Source organism: Phyllobates terribilis, unplaced genomic scaffold, assembly GCF_046119375.1.
Source record: "Phyllobates terribilis strain yellow unplaced genomic scaffold, ASM4611937v1 Scaffold_710__1_contigs__length_769263, whole genome shotgun sequence".
In the NCBI taxonomy this organism is placed as follows: domain Eukaryota; kingdom Metazoa; phylum Chordata; class Amphibia; order Anura; family Dendrobatidae; genus Phyllobates; species Phyllobates terribilis.
The window spans coordinates 143807-162357 of record NW_027363470.1 but is presented as its reverse complement, the minus strand read 5'-3'; the positions used below and the strand labels follow the sequence as shown (position 1 = coordinate 162357).

Below are 18551 nucleotides of genomic sequence, written 5' to 3'. Positions count from 1 at the left end.
AAAAAAGAAATTTTAAGCGCAGCAGAGTAACCAGCGCACATACCTGTTAGCTCAGGTGAGTTTAAAAGGCTGCTGTTGATAACAAGGGCATTTGCTAAATAGATGGTGTGTGTGCAACAATATACTGAAAGGTCAATTATATTGTGCAGCTTATCTCACCACCTGTAGTTATTTAGGTGAAAGCTCCAAAATGCTTGCCTAATATGTCTGTTTATCCAAAAGGAAGTAAAAAGGGAGAGCTAGAAAGATAGCATTGCATCACATTACATGGCAATGCAATGCACAGTTGCTGAAGTTGAACCAAAATGAGCTTGTAATCTGGCTTCTGCAACTTTGAACATGAAAAATCCAATGAGGAGAAGAAAAGCAAAGCCAAAGAGTCCATCCCAAAATCCGACAAACAAGCAAAATGAACAAAAAACATTGAATTCAATTCTTTCTGATTTTAGAAACTGCATTAAAGAAGGGGTGCACCGGTCCTGGAGATACTGCAATACCAGGTCAATGCGTGGAGTGGACAGAGCAAGCTCTTTTTCCATCTCCCTGTTCTAAAAATCCATTTAATATATGGTCCCCAGATAGGGGACGTATCAGATATTAAACTGATAAGAACAGATTTTTTTGATTGAAGCTGCATCCAAGGCACTGAAAAATGTGACCGAAGTCACACCAAAACAGCGCACGAGGCGAGGATTCATGTGGACCCTTCCCGGAGGAGAGGGTCCCCAATAAACCATCCCCATCCCTCCGAGCCAGAAGGCCACAGCGAGGGTCAGGGATCTCCGATGCTCTCCCTAGCCGAAGCCGGAGAAGAGCCGTTTTCGTGCTCCCAGCTTCCATCTAGGCTGCCACCCTAGTGGAGCTGGAGCCTGTGTTGGTTTCTCAGCCCAAAGCTGACCGGACCTCCGACCGGGTTTATAAAAATTCCCCTTCCTAGCCCGGAGGCCAGGAATAGGGGGGGTTGCTCAGAAAGTATGATTGGCAAAGGTGCGGCGTGCTACGAAGCCAAGTCTTTCTGGGGTTCCCAGTCCCAGTAAGCTTGGACTCCCACCAGGGCGCCTACTCCTGGGGCACATTGCTCCAAAGCCCTCACACTTACCCAGCCTAGTGACTTCGATCCTGGAGGGCCATGTTTTCCATCAGATAACTCTATGAGCCACCTGGCGTACTAACAAGTGCACCAAACCAGTGTGTAATATGCATCAATTTACTAGGGCAGCCCAAGGACAAAACTGCCTTTTCAAAAGATACTACACTTGATCTTAGCCAAAAGGCCGAGAAGCGATAACCAGAATTGGTTTCAAACTACGGAGCCACCCAAGGATCCTGAAAAGTCCATTTGTGGAGATGAGCTCCTGGACTCCCGTTAAGAAGACATGTTGTCAACCTCTAGATCCCTTACATGCCTGCACTTTTCGGCTTGCTGCTGCTGCAATCCACGCGTTTTAGATCTGCATAACTCCACCTCTTTAAACACAGCACCTTCACCCCCTGCTGTTCCCACCCGCCTCAACACCGTTGGAAGGGAGGAGAACCAATTAAGGCGGGGGGTGGGGTGGAACGAGCAGCTGTCTACCCTTAGCAGGAGGGCTCCTGATTACATACCTCTCCTGCTGCTGCTGCTGCTGGCTGTCCAGCAGCAGACTGAAGGTGGCTGCTGCTGTGCACAGGTATATAAAGGCTCAGAGCCTATTATGACATGCGCAGCCAGCGTTCCATTGCCACATTCCATCTACTGCAGGCAGGATACCTGGCTGGCTGAATGTCGCTGAGAAGCTCACAGAGACCGCCATAAGCAACAGTTTAACAGAATGCCACAGACTAATCAACCAAACTTTTTGGGTTGGGTTCTCTTTTATAGTCTGCAGGCATTAAATGAAAGAAGTCAGTGTTCCAGCAGAGGGAGACAACGTTTCAGAAAAGGCATTGTAGCAAACCAAAAAAGAAATTTTAAGCGCAGCAGAGTAACCAGCGCACATACCTGTTAGCTCAGGTGAGTTTAAAAGGCTGCTGTTGATAACAAGGGCATTTGCTAAATAGATGGTGTGTGTGCAACAATATACTGAAAGGTCAATTATATTGTGCAGCTTATCTCACCACCTGTAGTTATTTAGGTGAAAGCTCCAAAATGCTTGCCTAATATGTCTGTTTATCCAAAAGGAAGTAAAAAGGGAGAGCTAGAAAGATAGCATTGCATCACATTACATGGCAATGCAATGCACAGTTGCTGAAGTTGAACCAAAATGAGCTTGTAATCTGGCTTCTGCAACTTTGAACATGAAAAATCCAATGAGGAGAAGAAAAGCAAAGCCAAAGAGTCCATCCCAAAATCCGACAAACAAGCAAAATGAACAAAAAACATTGAATTCAATTCTTTCTGATTTTAGAAACTGCATTAAAGAAGGGGTGCACCGGTCCTGGAGATACTGCAATACCAGGTCAATGCGTGGAGTGGACAGAGCAAGCTCTTTTTCCATCTCCCTGTTCTAAAAATCCATTTAATATATGGTCCCCAGATAGGGGACGTATCAGATATTAAACTGATAAGAACAGATACTACACTTGATCTTAGCCAAAAGGCCGAGAAGCGATAACCAGAATTGGTTTCAAACTACGGAGCCACCCAAGGATCCTGAAAAGTCCATTTGTGGAGATGAGCTCCTGGACTCCCGTTAAGAAGACATGTTGTCAACCTCTAGATCCCTTACATGCCTGCACTTTTCGGCTTGCTGCTGCTGCAATCCACGCGTTTTAGATCTGCATAACTCCACCTCTTTAAACACAGCACCTTCACCCCCTGCTGTTCCCACCCGCCTCAACACCGTTGGAAGGGAGGAGAACCAATTAAGGCGGGGGGTGGGGTGGAACGAGCAGCTGTCTACCCTTAGCAGGAGGGCTCCTGATTACATACCTCTCCTGCTGCTGCTGCTGCTGGCTGTCCAGCAGCAGACTGAAGGTGGCTGCTGCTGTGCACAGGTATATAAAGGCTCAGAGCCTATTATGACACGCGCAGCCAGCGTTCCATTGCCACATTCCATCTACTGCAGGCAGGATACCTGGCTGGCTGAATGTCGCTGAGAAGCTCACAGAGACCGCCATAAGCAACAGTTTAACAGAATGCCACAGACTAATCAACCAAACTTTTTGGGTTGGGTTCTCTTTTATAGTCTGCAGGCATTAAATGAAAGAAGTCAGTGTTCCAGCAGAAGGAGACAACGTTTCAGAAAAGGCATTGTAGCAAACCAAAAAAGAAATTTTAAGCGCAGCAGAGTAACCAGCGCACATACCTGTTAGCTCAGGTGAGTTTAAAAGGCTGCTGTTGATAACAAGGGCATTTGCTAAATAGATGGTGTGTGTGCAACAATATACTGAAAGGTCAATTATATTGTGCAGCTTATCTCACCACCTGTAGTTATTTAGGTGAAAGCTCCAAAATGCTTGCCTAATATGTCTGTTTATCCAAAAGGAAGTAAAAAGGGAGAGCTAGAAAGATAGCATTGCATCACATTACATGGCAATGCAATGCACAGTTGCTGAAGTTGAACCAAAATGAGCTTGTAATCTGGCTTCTGCAACTTTGAACATGAAAAATCCAATGAGGAGAAGAAAAGCAAAGCCAAAGAGTCCATCCCAAAATCCGACAAACAAGCAAAATGAACAAAAAACATTGAATTCAATTCTTTCTGATTTTAGAAACTGCATTAAAGAAGGGGTGCACCGGTCCTGGAGATACTGCAATACCAGGTCAATGCGTGGAGTGGACAGAGCAAGCTCTTTTTCCATCTCCCTGTTCTAAAAATCCATTTAATATATGGTCCTCAGATAGGGGACGTATCAGATATTAAAATGATAAGAACAGATACTTCACTTGATCTTAGCCAAAAGGCCGAGAAGCGATAACCAGAATTGGTTTCAAACTACGGAGCCACCCAAGGATCCTGAAAAGTCCATTTGTGGAGATGAGCTCCTGGACTCCCGTTAAGAAGACATGTTGTCAACCTCTAGATCCCTTACATGCCTGCACTTTTCGGCTTGCTGCTGCTGCAATCCACGCGTTTTAGATCTGCATAACTCCACCTCTTTAAACACAGCACCTTCACCCCCTGCTGTTCCCACCCGCCTCAACACCGTTGGAAGGGAGGAGAACCAATTAAGGCGGGGGGTGGGGTGGAACGAGCAGCTGTCTACCCTTAGCAGGAGGGCTCCTGATTACATACCTCTCCTGCTGCTGCTGCTGCTGGCTGTCCAGCAGCAGACTGAAGGTGGCTGCTGCTGTGCACAGGTATATAAAGGCTCAGAGCCTATTATGACACGCGCAGCCAGCGTTCCATTGCCACATTCCATCTACTGCAGGCAGGATACCTGGCTGGCTGAATGTCGCTGAGAAGCTCACAGAGACCGCCATAAGCAACAGTTTAACAGAATGCCACAGACTAATCAACCAAACTTTTTGGGTTGGGTTCTCTTTTATAGTCTGCAGGCATTAAATGAAAGAAGTCAGTGTTCCAGCAGAAGGAGACAACGTTTCAGAAAAGGCATTGTAGCAAACCAAAAAAGAAATTTTAAGCGCAGCAGAGTAACCAGCGCACATACCTGTTAGCTCAGGTGAGTTTAAAAGGCTGCTGTTGATAACAAGGGCATTTGCTAAATAGATGGTGTGTGTGCAACAATATACTGAAAGGTCAATTATATTGTGCAGCTTATCTCACCACCTGTAGTTATTTAGGTGAAAGCTCCAAAATGCTTGCCTAATATGTCTGTTTATCCAAAAGGAAGTAAAAAGGGAGAGCTAGAAAGATAGCATTGCATCACATTACATGGCAATGCAATGCACAGTTGCTGAAGTTGAACCAAAATGAGCTTGTAATCTGGCTTCTGCAACTTTGAACATGAAAAATCCAATGAGGAGAAGAAAAGCAAAGCCAAAGAGTCCATCCCAAAATCCGACAAACAAGCAAAATGAACAAAAAACATTGAATTCAATTCTTTCTGATTTTAGAAACTGCATTAAAGAAGGGGTGCACCGGTCCTGGAGATACTGCAATACCAGGTCAATGCGTGGAGTGGACAGAGCAAGCTCTTTTTCCATCTCCCTGTTCTAAAAATCCATTTAATATATGGTCCTCAGATAGGGGACGTATCAGATATTAAAATGATAAGAACAGATACTTCACTTGATCTTAGCCAAAAGGCCGAGAAGCGATAACCAGAATTGGTTTCAAACTACGGAGCCACCCAAGGATCCTGAAAAGTCCATTTGTGGAGATGAGCTCCTGGACTCCCGTTAAGAAGACATGTTGTCAACCTCTAGATCCCTTACATGCCTGCACTTTTCGGCTTGCTGCTGCTGCAATCCACGCGTTTTAGATCTGCATAACTCCACCTCTTTAAACACAGCACCTTCACCCCCTGCTGTTCCCACCCGCCTCAACACCGTTGGAAGGGAGGAGAACCAATTAAGGCGGGGGGTGGGGTGGAACGAGCAGCTGTCTACCCTTAGCAGGAGGGCTCCTGATTACATACCTCTCCTGCTGCTGCTGCTGCTGGCTGTCCAGCAGCAGACTGAAGGTGGCTGCTGCTGTGCACAGGTATATAAAGGCTCAGAGCCTATTATGACACGCGCAGCCAGCGTTCCATTGCCACATTCCATCTACTGCAGGCAGGATACCTGGCTGGCTGAATGTCGCTGAGAAGCTCACAGAGACCGCCATAAGCAACAGTTTAACAGAATGCCACAGACTAATCAACCAAACTTTTTGGGTTGGGTTCTCTTTTATAGTCTGCAGGCATTAAATGAAAGAAGTCAGTGTTCCAGCAGAGGGAGACAACGCTTCAGAAAAGGCATTGTAGCAAACCAAAAAAGAAATTTTAAGCGCAGCAGAGTAACCAGCGCACATACCTGTTAGCTCAGGTGAGTTTAAAAGGCTGCTGTTGATAACAAGGGCATTTGCTAAATAGATGGTGTGTGTGCAACAATATACTGAAAGGTCAATTATATTGTGCAGCTTATCTCACCACCTGTAGTTATTTAGGTGAAAGCTCCAAAATGCTTGCCTAATATGTCTGTTTATCCAAAAGGAAGTAAAAAGGGAGAGCTAGAAAGATAGCATTGCATCACATTACATGGCAATGCAATGCACAGTTGCTGAAGTTGAACCAAAATGAGCTTGTAATCTGGCTTCTGCAACTTTGAACATGAAAAATCCAATGAGGAGAAGAAAAGCAAAGCCAAAGAGTCCATCCCAAAATCCGACAAACAAGCAAAATGAACAAAAAACATTGAATTCAATTCTTTCTGATTTTAGAAACTGCATTAAAGAAGGGGTGCACCGGTCCTGGAGATACTGCAATACCAGGTCAATGCGTGGAGTGGACAGAGCAAGCTCTTTTTCCATCTCCCTGTTCTAAAAATCCATTTAATATATGGTCCCCAGATAGGGGACGTATCAGATATTAAACTGATAAGAACAGATTTTTTTTTTTTTTTTTTCCATAACACTCAGATTACAAGTACCATCTCGATTCCATACTTCTGAAAACGGTGATGGACCAAATCCATCATCGTGTCATTTTAAAACAAAAAAACATTATTTAATGCATATACAAAAAAAACAAAACAACAACCAGTATTTCCTCTCAGACACATAATATATAGAGGAAGGAAACAAAACACATTACTGCATTCCTCCCTTCAACGCATAATATGTTAGATACTCCAACAGTCCTTTCTCTTGCGAGAAAGATTCAAAGTTTGTATTCACATAATCTATCCATGTCCTTCCCACCTTATAGGTTTCAAAAAACCTCTCTTTATTTGCCTTCACACTTGCGATTACCTTTGGAAAAAAAGCTTCAAAACACACACCACTTCCCTTCATTTCCGCAATTCCTTTTTTAACTTTGTCCATTTCTTTATCAGCTTCCTCCTCTTCTGTTTGCCTCTGAACCTCTACCGTCTTCTTTTTTTCTTTCTTTTCCGCCTTTGCACTTTCCATCTTCTCCTTATTACTCTTTCTCTTTGGGCATTCCTTAAACCTATGCCCAATTTCCATACACAGGTTACACTTATTCCTTTCTACTGGACATGATTTAGAAACATGTCCTTCCGCTTTACACTTCCAACACTTTTCTGCAGTACAGTCTTCACGTTTATGACCATATACCTCACAAATTGAACAAAAGGAATCCATCCCATTAAAGAATAAATTCCCACTTACTTTACCAAGCTTAAACCTTTGAGGCAGGTAGGAAAAACTCCTATCCTTGTTCATGTTAAATTCCACAAAAAATTTCCACTTTCCCGTCCATACTCCGAATTCATTCATTACTTTACCTTTTGATACTACAGACTTGGCAAAACCACTCAAAAACGTGACAATGTCCTCTTCTGGAACCAGTGGTGAAAACATCTTCACTGTCACCATCTTTTCACTACTAAATACGTGACGTTGAAACCGAATTCCAACAAACTTCTCATGTCTCAATTCATCAAAAGAATCCATATAGTTCTCCAAAATCTTCCTAGACTCAAAAAACACGTCATAGACACCCTTTTGGGGATAATCCATAACTGCCACGATGTCTTCTTTTTTCACCTTTGCGACACCCAAGATGATCTCCTTCATAATAAACCGAAAGTCCTTAACCTTCTGACAGTCTCTCCGGACAAAAATCCGGAAAGCGGTCTCCACACGTGCATGTTCTGGAACCTCCAACTTCGGCCACAACTCCGCCTCTGTTGCCATGATTCTCCAACAGAATGAGCGTAATCTCCACTCCAACACACAGAAGGAGCGAGTATGATCACTTCCCGTTGTCTGGGGACTAAGCCGACACGCCTATAGCAGCAAGGGGGTGAAGTCCCCACAATTAGGTAAGGACGATCCCCCAAGGCCGACGAGCCAGGTACCCCAGACACCTCCAACCAAAACCAAGGCAGCAATCGCTAAATCACTGCACTTGATCTTAGCCAAAAGGCCGAGAAGCGATAACCAGAATTGGTTTCAAACTACGGAGCCACCCAAGGATCCTGAAAAGTCCATTTGTGGAGATGAGCTCCTGGACTCCCGTTAAGAAGACATGTTGTCAACCTCTAGATCCCTTACATGCCTGCACTTTTCGGCTTGCTGCTGCTGCAATCCACGCGTTTTAGATCTGCATAACTCCACCTCTTTAAACACAGCACCTTCACCCCCTGCTGTTCCCACCCGCCTCAACACCGTTGGAAGGGAGGAGAACCAATTAAGGCGGGGGGTGGGGTGGAACGAGCAGCTGTCTACCCTTAGCAGGAGGGCTCCTGATTACATACCTCTCCTGCTGCTGCTGCTGCTGGCTGTCCAGCAGCAGACTGAAGGTGGCTGCTGCTGTGCACAGGTATATAAAGGCTCAGAGCCTATTATGACACGCGCAGCCAGCGTTCCATTGCCACATTCCATCTACTGCAGGCAGGATACCTGGCTGGCTGAATGTCGCTGAGAAGCTCACAGAGACCGCCATAAGCAACAGTTTAACAGAATGCCACAGACTAATCAACCAAACTTTTTGGGTTGGGTTCTCTTTTATAGTCTGCAGGCATTAAATGAAAGAAGTCAGTGTTCCAGCAGAGGGAGACAACGTTTCAGAAAAGGCATTGTAGCAAACCAAAAAAGAAATTTTAAGCGCAGCAGAGTAACCAGCGCACATACCTGTTAGCTCAGGTGAGTTTAAAAGGCTGCTGTTGATAACAAGGGCATTTGCTAAATAGATGGTGTGTGTGCAACAATATACTGAAAGGTCAATTATATTGTGCAGCTTATCTCACCACCTGTAGTTATTTAGGTGAAAGCTCCAAAATGCTTGCCTAATATGTCTGTTTATCCAAAAGGAAGTAAAAAGGGAGAGCTAGAAAGATAGCATTGCATCACATTACATGGCAATGCAATGCACAGTTGCTGAAGTTGAACCAAAATGAGCTTGTAATCTGGCTTCTGCAACTTTGAACATGAAAAATCCAATGAGGAGAAGAAAAGCAAAGCCAAAGAGTCCATCCCAAAATCCGACAAACAAGCAAAATGAACAAAAAACATTGAATTCAATTCTTTCTGATTTTAGAAACTGCATTAAAGAAGGGGTGCACCGGTCCTGGAGATACTGCAATACCAGGTCAATGCGTGGAGTTGACAGAGCAAGCTCTTTTTCCATCTCCCTGTTCTAAAAATCCATTTAATATATGGTCCCCAGATAGGGGACGTATCAGATATTAAACTGATAAGAACAGATACTACACTTGATCTTAGCCAAAAGGCCGAGAAGCGATAACCAGAATTGGTTTCAAACTACGGAGCCACCCAAGGATCCTGAAAAGTCCATTTGTGGAGATGAGCTCCTGGACTCCCGTTAAGAAGACATGTTGTCAACCTCTAGATCCCTTACATGCCTGCACTTTTCGGCTTGCTGCTGCTGCAATCCACGCGTTTTAGATCTGCATAACTCCACCTCTTTAAACACAGCACCTTCACCCCCTGCTGTTCCCACCCGCCTCAACACCGTTGGAAGGGAGGAGAACCAATTAAGGCGGGGGGTGGGGTGGAACGAGCAGCTGTCTACCCTTAGCAGGAGGGCTCCTGATTACATACCTCTCCTGCTGCTGCTGCTGCTGGCTGTCCAGCAGCAGACTGAAGGTGGCTGCTGCTGTGCACAGGTATATAAAGGCTCAGAGCCTATTATGACACGCGCAGCCAGCGTTCCATTGCCACATTCCATCTACTGCAGGCAGGATACCTGGCTGGCTGAATGTCGCTGAGAAGCTCACAGAGACCGCCATAAGCAACAGTTTAACAGAATGCCACAGACTAATCAACCAAACTTTTTGGGTTGGGTTCTCTTTTATAGTCTGCAGGCATTAAATGAAAGAAGTCAGTGTTCCAGCAGAGGGAGACAACGTTTCAGAAAAGGCATTGTAGCAAACCAAAAAAGAAATTTTAAGCGCAGCAGAGTAACCAGCGCACATACCTGTTAGCTCAGGTGAGTTTAAAAGGCTGCTGTTGATAACAAGGGCATTTGCTAAATAGATGGTGTGTGTGCAACAATATACTGAAAGGTCAATTATATTGTGCAGCTTATCTCACCACCTGTAGTTATTTAGGTGAAAGCTCCAAAATGCTTGCCTAATATGTCTGTTTATCCAAAAGGAAGTAAAAAGGGAGAGCTAGAAAGATAGCATTGCATCACATTACATGGCAATGCAATGCACAGTTGCTGAAGTTGAACCAAAATGAGCTTGTAATCTGGCTTCTGCAACTTTGAACATGAAAAATCCAATGAGGAGAAGAAAAGCAAAGCCAAAGAGTCCATCCCAAAATCCGACAAACAAGCAAAATGAACAAAAAACATTGAATTCAATTCTTTCTGATTTTAGAAACTGCATTAAAGAAGGGGTGCACCGGTCCTGGAGATACTGCAATACCAGGTCAATGCGTGGAGTGGACAGAGCAAGCTCTTTTTCCATCTCCCTGTTCTAAAAATCCATTTAATATATGGTCCCCAGATAGGGGACGTATCAGATATTAAACTGATAAGAACAGATACTACACTTGATCTTAGCCAAAAGGCCGAGAAGCGATAACCAGAATTGGTTTCAAACTACGGAGCCACCCAAGGATCCTGAAAAGTCCATTTGTGGAGATGAGCTCCTGGACTCCCGTTAAGAAGACATGTTGTCAACCTCTAGATCCCTTACATGCCTGCACTTTTCGGCTTGCTGCTGCTGCAATCCACGCGTTTTAGATCTGCATAACTCCACCTCTTTAAACACAGCACCTTCACCCCCTGCTGTTCCCACCCGCCTCAACACCGTTGGAAGGGAGGAGAACCAATTAAGGCGGGGGGTGGGGTGGAACGAGCAGCTGTCTACCCTTAGCAGGAGGGCTCCTGATTACATACCTCTCCTGCTGCTGCTGCTGCTGGCTGTCCAGCAGCAGACTGAAGGTGGCTGCTGCTGTGCACAGGTATATAAAGGCTCAGAGCCTATTATGACACGCGCAGCCAGCGTTCCATTGCCACATTCCATCTACTGCAGGCAGGATACCTGGCTGGCTGAATGTCGCTGAGAAGCTCACAGAGACCGCCATAAGCAACAGTTTAACAGAATGCCACAGACTAATCAACCAAACTTTTTGGGTTGGGTTCTCTTTTATAGTCTGCAGGCATTAAATGAAAGAAGTCAGTGTTCCAGCAGAGGGAGACAACGTTTCAGAAAAGGCATTGTAGCAAACCAAAAAAGAAATTTTAAGCGCAGCAGAGTAACCAGCGCACATACCTGTTAGCTCAGGTGAGTTTAAAAGGCTGCTGTTGATAACAAGGGCATTTGCTAAATAGATGGTGTGTGTGCAACAATATACTGAAAGGTCAATTATATTGTGCAGCTTATCTCACCACCTGTAGTTATTTAGGTGAAAGCTCCAAAATGCTTGCCTAATATGTCTGTTTATCCAAAAGGAAGTAAAAAGGGAGAGCTAGAAAGATAGCATTGCATCACATTACATGGCAATGCAATGCACAGTTGCTGAAGTTGAACCAAAATGAGCTTGTAATCTGGCTTCTGCAACTTTGAACATGAAAAATCCAATGAGGAGAAGAAAAGCAAAGCCAAAGAGTCCATCCCAAAATCCGACAAACAAGCAAAATGAACAAAAAACATTGAATTCAATTCTTTCTGATTTTAGAAACTGCATTAAAGAAGGGGTGCACCGGTCCTGGAGATACTGCAATACCAGGTCAATGCATGGAGTGGACAGAGCAAGCTCTTTTTCCATCTCCCTGTTCTAAAAATCCATTTAATATATGGTCCCCAGATAGGGGACGTATCAGATATTAAACTGATAAGAACAGATTTTTTGATTGAAGCTGCATCCAAGGCACTGAATAATGTGACCGAAGTCACACCAAAACAGCGCACGAGGCGAGGATTCATGTGGACCCTTCCCGGAGGAGAGGGTCCCCAATAAACCATCCCCATCCCTCCGAGCCAGAAGGCCACAGCGAGGGTCAGGGATCTCCGATGCTCTCCCTAGCCGAAGCCGGAGAAGAGCCGTTTTCGTGCTCCCAGCTTCCATCTAGGCTGCCACCCTAGTGGAGCTGGAGCCTGTGTTGGTTTCTCAGCCCAAAGCTGACCGGACCTCCGACCGGGTTTATAAAAATTCCCCTTCCTAGCCCGGAGGCCAGGAATAGGGGGGGTTGCTCAGAAAGTATGATTGGCAAAGGTGCGGCGTGCTACGAAGCCAAGTCTTTCTGGGGTTCCCAGTCCCAGTAAGCTTGGACTCCCACCAGGGCGCCTACTCCTGGGGCACATTGCTCCAAAGCCCTCACACTTACCCAGCCTAGTGACTTCGATCCTGGAGGGCCATGTTTTCCATCAGATAACTCTATGAGCCACCTGGCGTACTAACAAGTGCACCAAACCAGTGTGTAATATGCATCAATTTACTAGGGCAGCCCAAGGACAAAACTGCCTTTTCAAAAGATACTACACTTGATCTTAGCCAAAAGGCCGAGAAGCGATAACCAGAATTGGTTTCAAACTACGGAGCCACCCAAGGATCCTGAAAAGTCCATTTGTGGAGATGAGCTCCTGGACTCCCGTTAAGAAGACATGTTGTCAACCTCTAGATCCCTTACATGCCTGCACTTTTCGGCTTGCTGCTGCTGCAATCCACGCGTTTTAGATCTGCATAACTCCACCTCTTTAAACACAGCACCTTCACCCCCTGCTGTTCCCACCCGCCTCAACACCGTTGGAAGGGAGGAGAACCAATTAAGGCGGGGGGTGGGGTGGAACGAGCAGCTGTCTACCCTTAGCAGGAGGGCTCCTGATTACATACCTCTCCTGCTGCTGCTGCTGCTGGCTGTCCAGCAGCAGACTGAAGGTGGCTGCTGCTGTGCACAGGTATATAAAGGCTCAGAGCCTATTATGACACGCGCAGCCAGCGTTCCATTGCCACATTCCATCTACTGCAGGCAGGATACCTGGCTGGCTGAATGTCGCTGAGAAGCTCACAGAGACCGCCATAAGCAACAGTTTAACAGAATGCCACAGACTAATCAACCAAACTTTTTGGGTTGGGTTCTCTTTTATAGTCTGCAGGCATTAAATGAAAGAAGTCAGTGTTCCAGCAGAGGGAGACAACGTTTCAGAAAAGGCATTGTAGCAAACCAAAAAAGAAATTTTAAGCGCAGCAGAGTAACCAGCGCACATACCTGTTAGCTCAGGTGAGTTTAAAAGGCTGCTGTTGATAACAAGGGCATTTGCTAAATAGATGGTGTGTGTGCAACAATATACTGAAAGGTCAATTATATTGTGCAGCTTATCTCACCACCTGTAGTTATTTAGGTGAAAGCTCCAAAATGCTTGCCTAATATGTCTGTTTATCCAAAAGGAAGTAAAAAGGGAGAGCTAGAAAGATAGCATTGCATCACATTACATGGCAATGCAATGCACAGTTGCTGAAGTTGAACCAAAATGAGCTTGTAATCTGGCTTCTGCAACTTTGAACATGAAAAATCCAATGAGGAGAAGAAAAGCAAAGCCAAAGAGTCCATCCCAAAATCCGACAAACAAGCAAAATGAACAAAAAACATTGAATTCAATTCTTTCTGATTTTAGAAACTGCATTAAAGAAGGGGTGCACCGGTCCTGGAGATACTGCAATACCAGGTCAATGCGTGGAGTGGACAGAGCAAGCTCTTTTTCCATCTCCCTGTTCTAAAAATCCATTTAATATATGGTCCCCAGATAGGGGACGTATCAGATATTAAACTGATAAGAACAGATACTACACTTGATCTTAGCCAAAAGGCCGAGAAGCGATAACCAGAATTGGTTTCAAACTACGGAGCCACCCAAGGATCCTGAAAAGTCCATTTGTGGAGATGAGCTCCTGGACTCCCGTTAAGAAGACATGTTGTCAACCTCTAGATCCCTTACATGCCTGCACTTTTCGGCTTGCTGCTGCTGCAATCCACGCGTTTTAGATCTGCATAACTCCACCTCTTTAAACACAGCACCTTCACCCCCTGCTGTTCCCACCCGCCTCAACACCGTTGGAAGGGAGGAGAACCAATTAAGGCGGGGGGTGGGGTGGAACGAGCAGCTGTCTACCCTTAGCAGGAGGGCTCCTGATTACATACCTCTCCTGCTGCTGCTGCTGCTGGCTGTCCAGCAGCAGACTGAAGGTGGCTGCTGCTGTGCACAGGTATATAAAGGCTCAGAGCCTATTATGACACGCGCAGCCAGCGTTCCATTGCCACATTCCATCTACTGCAGGCAGGATACCTGGCTGGCTGAATGTCGCTGAGAAGCTCACAGAGACCGCCATAAGCAACAGTTTAACAGAATGCCACAGACTAATCAACCAAACTTTTTGGGTTGGGTTCTCTTTTATAGTCTGCAGGCATTAAATGAAAGAAGTCAGTGTTCCAGCAGAGGGAGACAACGTTTCAGAAAAGGCATTGTAGCAAACCAAAAAAGAAATTTTAAGCGCAGCAGAGTAACCAGCGCACATACCTGTTAGCTCAGGTGAGTTTAAAAGGCTGCTGTTGATAACAAGGGCATTTGCTAAATAGATGGTGTGTGTGCAACAATATACTGAAAGGTCAATTATATTGTGCAGCTTATCTCACCACCTGTAGTTATTTAGGTGAAAGCTCCAAAATGCTTGCCTAATATGTCTGTTTATCCAAAAGGAAGTAAAAAGGGAGAGCTAGAAAGATAGCATTGCATCACATTACATGGCAATGCAATGCACAGTTGCTGAAGTTGAAAAAAAAAATGAGCTTGTAATCTGGCTTCTGCAACTTTGAACATGAAAAATCCAATGAGGAGAAGAAAAGCAAAGCCAAAGAGTCCATCCCAAAATCCGACAAACAAGCAAAATGAACAAAAAACATTGAATTCAATTCTTTCTGATTTTAGAAACTGCATTAAAGAAGGGGTGCACCGGTCCTGGAGATACTGCAATACCAGGTCAATGCGTGGAGTGGACAGAGCAAGCTCTTTTTCCATCTCCCTGTTCTAAAAATCCATTTAATATATGGTCCCCAGATAGGGGACGTATCAGATATTAAACTGATAAGAACAGATACTACACTTGATCTTAGCCAAAAGGCCGAGAAGCGATAACCAGAATTGGTTTCAAACTACGGAGCCACCCAAGGATCCTGAAAAGTCCATTTGTGGAGATGAGCTCCTGGACTCCCGTTAAGAAGACATGTTGTCAACCTCTAGATCCCTTACATGCCTGCACTTTTCGGCTTGCTGCTGCTGCAATCCACGCGTTTTAGATCTGCATAACTCCACCTCTTTAAACACAGCACCTTCACCCCCTGCTGTTCCCACCCGCCTCAACACCGTTGGAAGGGAGGAGAACCAATTAAGGCGGGGGGTGGGGTGGAACGAGCAGCTGTCTACCCTTAGCAGGAGGGCTCCTGATTACATACCTCTCCTGCTGCTGCTGCTGCTGGCTGTCCAGCAGCAGACTGAAGGTGGCTGCTGCTGTGCACAGGTATATAAAGGCTCAGAGCCTATTATGACACGCGCAGCCAGCGTTCCATTGCCACATTCCATCTACTGCAGGCAGGATACCTGGCTGGCTGAATGTCGCTGAGAAGCTCACAGAGACCGCCATAAGCAACAGTTTAACAGAATGCCACAGACTAATCAACCAAACTTTTTGGGTTGGGTTCTCTTTTATAGTCTGCAGGCATTAAATGAAAGAAGTCAGTGTTCCAGCAGAGGGAGACAACGTTTCAGAAAAGGCATTGTAGCAAACCAAAAAAGAAATTTTAAGCGCAGCAGAGTAACCAGCGCACATACCTGTTAGCTCAGGTGAGTTTAAAAGGCTGCTGTTGATAACAAGGGCATTTGCTAAATAGATGGTGTGTGTGCAACAATATACTGAAAGGTCAATTATATTGTGCAGCTTATCTCACCACCTGTAGTTATTTAGGTGAAAGCTCCAAAATGCTTGCCTAATATGTCTGTTTATCCAAAAGGAAGTAAAAAGGGAGAGCTAGAAAGATAGCATTGCATCACATTACATGGCAATGCAATGCACAGTTGCTGAAGTTGAACCAAAATGAGCTTGTAATCTGGCTTCTGCAACTTTGAACATGAAAAATCCAATGAGGAGAAGAAAAGCAAAGCCAAAGAGTCCATCCCAAAATCCGACAAACAAGCAAAATGAACAAAAAACATTGAATTCAATTCTTTCTGATTTTAGAAACTGCATTAAAGAAGGGGTGCACCGGTCCTGGAGATACTGCAATACCAGGTCAATGCGTGGAGTGGACAGAGCAAGCTCTTTTTCCATCTCCCTGTTCTAAAAATCCATTTAATATATGGTCCCCAGATAGGGGACGTATCAGATATTAAACTGATAAGAACAGATACTACACTTGATCTTAGCCAAAAGGCCGAGAAGCGATAACCAGAATTGGTTTCAAACTACGGAGCCACCCAAGGATCCTGAAAAGTCCATTTGTGGAGATGAGCTCCTGGACTCCCGTTAAGAAGACATGTTGTCAACCTCTAGATCCCTTACATGCCTGCACTTTTCGGCTTGCTGCTGCTGCAATCCACGCGTTTTAGATCTGCATAACTCCACCTCTTTAAACACAGCACCTTCACCCCCTGCTGTTCCCACCCGCCTCAACACCGTTGGAAGGGAGGAGAACCAATTAAGGCGGGGGGTGGGGTGGAACGAGCAGCTGTCTACCCTTAGCAGGAGGGCTTCTGATTACATACCTCTCCTGCTGCTGCTGCTGCTGGCTGTCCAGCAGCAGACTGAAGGTGGCTGCTGCTGTGCACAGGTATATAAAGGCTCAGAGCCTATTATGACACGCGCAGCCAGCGTTCCATTGCCACATTCCATCTACTGCAGGCAGGATACCTGGCTGGCTGAATGTCGCTGAGAAGCTCACAGAGACCGCCATAAGCAACAGTTTAACAGAATGCCACAGACTAATCAACCAAACTTTTTGGGTTGGGTTCTCTTTTATAGTCTGCAGGCATTAAATGAAAGAAGTCAGTGTTCCAGCAGAGGGAGACAACGTTTCAGAAAAGGCATTGTAGCAAACCAAAAAAGAAATTTTAAGCGCAGCAGAGTAACCAGCGCACATACCTGTTAGCTCAGGTGAGTTTAAAAGGCTGCTGTTGATAACAAGGGCATTTGCTAAATAGATGGTGTGTGTGCAACAATATACTGAAAGGTCAATTATATTGTGCAGCTTATCTCACCACCTGTAGTTATTTAGGTGAAAGCTCCAAAATGCTTGCCTAATATGTCTGTTTATCGAAAAGGAAGTAAAAAGGGAGAGCTAGAAAGATAGCATTGCATCACATTACATGGCAATGCAATGCACAGTTGCTGAAGTTGAACCAAAATGAGCTTGTAATCTGGCTTCTGCAACTTTGAACATGAAAAATCCAATGAGGAGAAGAAAAGCAAAGCCAAAGAGTCCATCCCAAAATCCGACAAACAAGCAAAATGAACAAAAAACATTGAATTCAATTCTTTCTGATTTTAGAAACTGCATTAAAGAAGGGGTGCACCGGTCCTGGAGATACTGCAATACCAGGTCAATGCGTGGAGTGGACAGAGCAAGCTCTTTTTCCATCTCCCTGTTCTAAAAATCCATTTAATATATGGTCCCCAGATAGGGGACGTATCAGATATTAAACTGATAAGAACAGATACTACACTTGATCTTAGCCAAAAGGCCGAGAAGCGATAACCAGAATTGGTTTCAAACTACGGAGCCACCCAAGGATCCTGAAAAGTCCATTTGTGGAGATGAGCTCCTGGACTCCCGTTAAGAAGACATGTTGTCAACATCTAGATCCCTTACATGCCTGCACTTTTCGGCTTGCTGCTGCTGCAATCCACGCGTTTTAGATCTGCATAACTCCACCTCTTTAAACACAGCACCTTCACCCCCTGCTGTTCCCACCCGCCTCAACACCGTTGGAAGGGAGGAGAACCAATTAAGGCGGGGGGTGGGGTGGAACGAGCAGCTGTCTACCCTTAGCAGGAGGGCTCCTGATTACATACCTCTCCTGCTGCTGCTGCTGCTGGCTGTCCAGCAGCAGACTGAAGGTGGCTGCTGCTGTGCACAGGTATATAAAGGCTCAGAGCCTATTATGACACGCGCAGCCAGCGTTCCATTGCCACATTCCATCTACTGCAGGCAGGATACCTGGCTGGCTGAATGTCGCTGAGAAGCTCACAGAGACCGCCATAAGCAACAGTTTAACAGAATGCCACAGACTAATCAACCAAACTTTTTGGGTTGGGTTCTCTTTTATAGTCTGCAGGCATTAAATGAAAGAAGTCAGTGTTCCAGCAGAGGGAGACAACGTTTCAGAAAAGGCATTGTAGCAAACCAAAAAAGAAATTTTAAGCGCAGCAGAGTAACCAGCGCACATACCTGTTAGCTCAGGTGAGTTTAAAAGGCTGCTGTTGATAACAAGGGCATTTGCTAAATAGATGGTGTGTGTGCAACAATATACTGAAAGGTCA

At 45.2% G+C, this 18551-nt stretch overlaps 12 non-coding genes and 2 pseudogenes across 12 annotated transcripts; all 14 read right to left on the bottom strand.

The window, feature by feature from the left end:
* Window positions 1–463: 463 nt before the first annotated feature.
* Window positions 464–646, bottom strand: LOC141236705 (U2 spliceosomal RNA). Its single transcript, XR_012302355.1, has one exon. It is a non-coding gene; the product is annotated as a U2 spliceosomal RNA (small nuclear RNA).
* Window positions 647–1170: 524 nt separating this feature from the next.
* Window positions 1171–1286, bottom strand: LOC141236778 (U2 spliceosomal RNA; annotated as a pseudogene).
* Window positions 1287–2401: 1115 nt separating this feature from the next.
* On the bottom strand, window positions 2402–2592 carry LOC141236491 (U2 spliceosomal RNA). Its single transcript, XR_012302143.1, has one exon. It is a non-coding gene; the product is annotated as a U2 spliceosomal RNA (small nuclear RNA).
* Window positions 2593–3707: 1115 nt separating this feature from the next.
* Window positions 3708–3898, bottom strand: LOC141236702 (U2 spliceosomal RNA). The gene has a single exon (XR_012302351.1). It is a non-coding gene; the product is annotated as a U2 spliceosomal RNA (small nuclear RNA).
* Window positions 3899–5013: 1115 nt separating this feature from the next.
* Window positions 5014–5204, bottom strand: LOC141236701 (U2 spliceosomal RNA). The gene has a single exon (XR_012302350.1). It is a non-coding gene; the product is annotated as a U2 spliceosomal RNA (small nuclear RNA).
* A 1115-nt stretch (window positions 5205–6319) lies between these two features.
* Window positions 6320–6505, bottom strand: LOC141236763 (U2 spliceosomal RNA). The gene has a single exon (XR_012302399.1). It is a non-coding gene; the product is annotated as a U2 spliceosomal RNA (small nuclear RNA).
* A 2599-nt stretch (window positions 6506–9104) lies between these two features.
* LOC141236430 (U2 spliceosomal RNA) lies at window positions 9105–9295 on the bottom strand. The gene has a single exon (XR_012302082.1). It is a non-coding gene; the product is annotated as a U2 spliceosomal RNA (small nuclear RNA).
* Window positions 9296–10410: 1115 nt separating this feature from the next.
* LOC141236480 (U2 spliceosomal RNA) lies at window positions 10411–10601 on the bottom strand. The gene has a single exon (XR_012302132.1). It is a non-coding gene; the product is annotated as a U2 spliceosomal RNA (small nuclear RNA).
* Window positions 10602–11716: 1115 nt separating this feature from the next.
* LOC141236706 (U2 spliceosomal RNA) lies at window positions 11717–11898 on the bottom strand. Its single transcript, XR_012302356.1, has one exon. It is a non-coding gene; the product is annotated as a U2 spliceosomal RNA (small nuclear RNA).
* Window positions 11899–12422: 524 nt separating this feature from the next.
* LOC141236777 (U2 spliceosomal RNA) lies at window positions 12423–12538 on the bottom strand (annotated as a pseudogene).
* A 1115-nt stretch (window positions 12539–13653) lies between these two features.
* Window positions 13654–13844, bottom strand: LOC141236469 (U2 spliceosomal RNA). Its single transcript, XR_012302121.1, has one exon. It is a non-coding gene; the product is annotated as a U2 spliceosomal RNA (small nuclear RNA).
* Window positions 13845–14961: 1117 nt separating this feature from the next.
* On the bottom strand, window positions 14962–15152 carry LOC141236458 (U2 spliceosomal RNA). Its single transcript, XR_012302110.1, has one exon. It is a non-coding gene; the product is annotated as a U2 spliceosomal RNA (small nuclear RNA).
* Window positions 15153–16267: 1115 nt separating this feature from the next.
* On the bottom strand, window positions 16268–16458 carry LOC141236447 (U2 spliceosomal RNA). Its single transcript, XR_012302099.1, has one exon. It is a non-coding gene; the product is annotated as a U2 spliceosomal RNA (small nuclear RNA).
* A 1115-nt stretch (window positions 16459–17573) lies between these two features.
* On the bottom strand, window positions 17574–17764 carry LOC141236436 (U2 spliceosomal RNA). The gene has a single exon (XR_012302088.1). It is a non-coding gene; the product is annotated as a U2 spliceosomal RNA (small nuclear RNA).
* Between the last annotated feature and the right edge of the window lie 787 nt (window positions 17765–18551).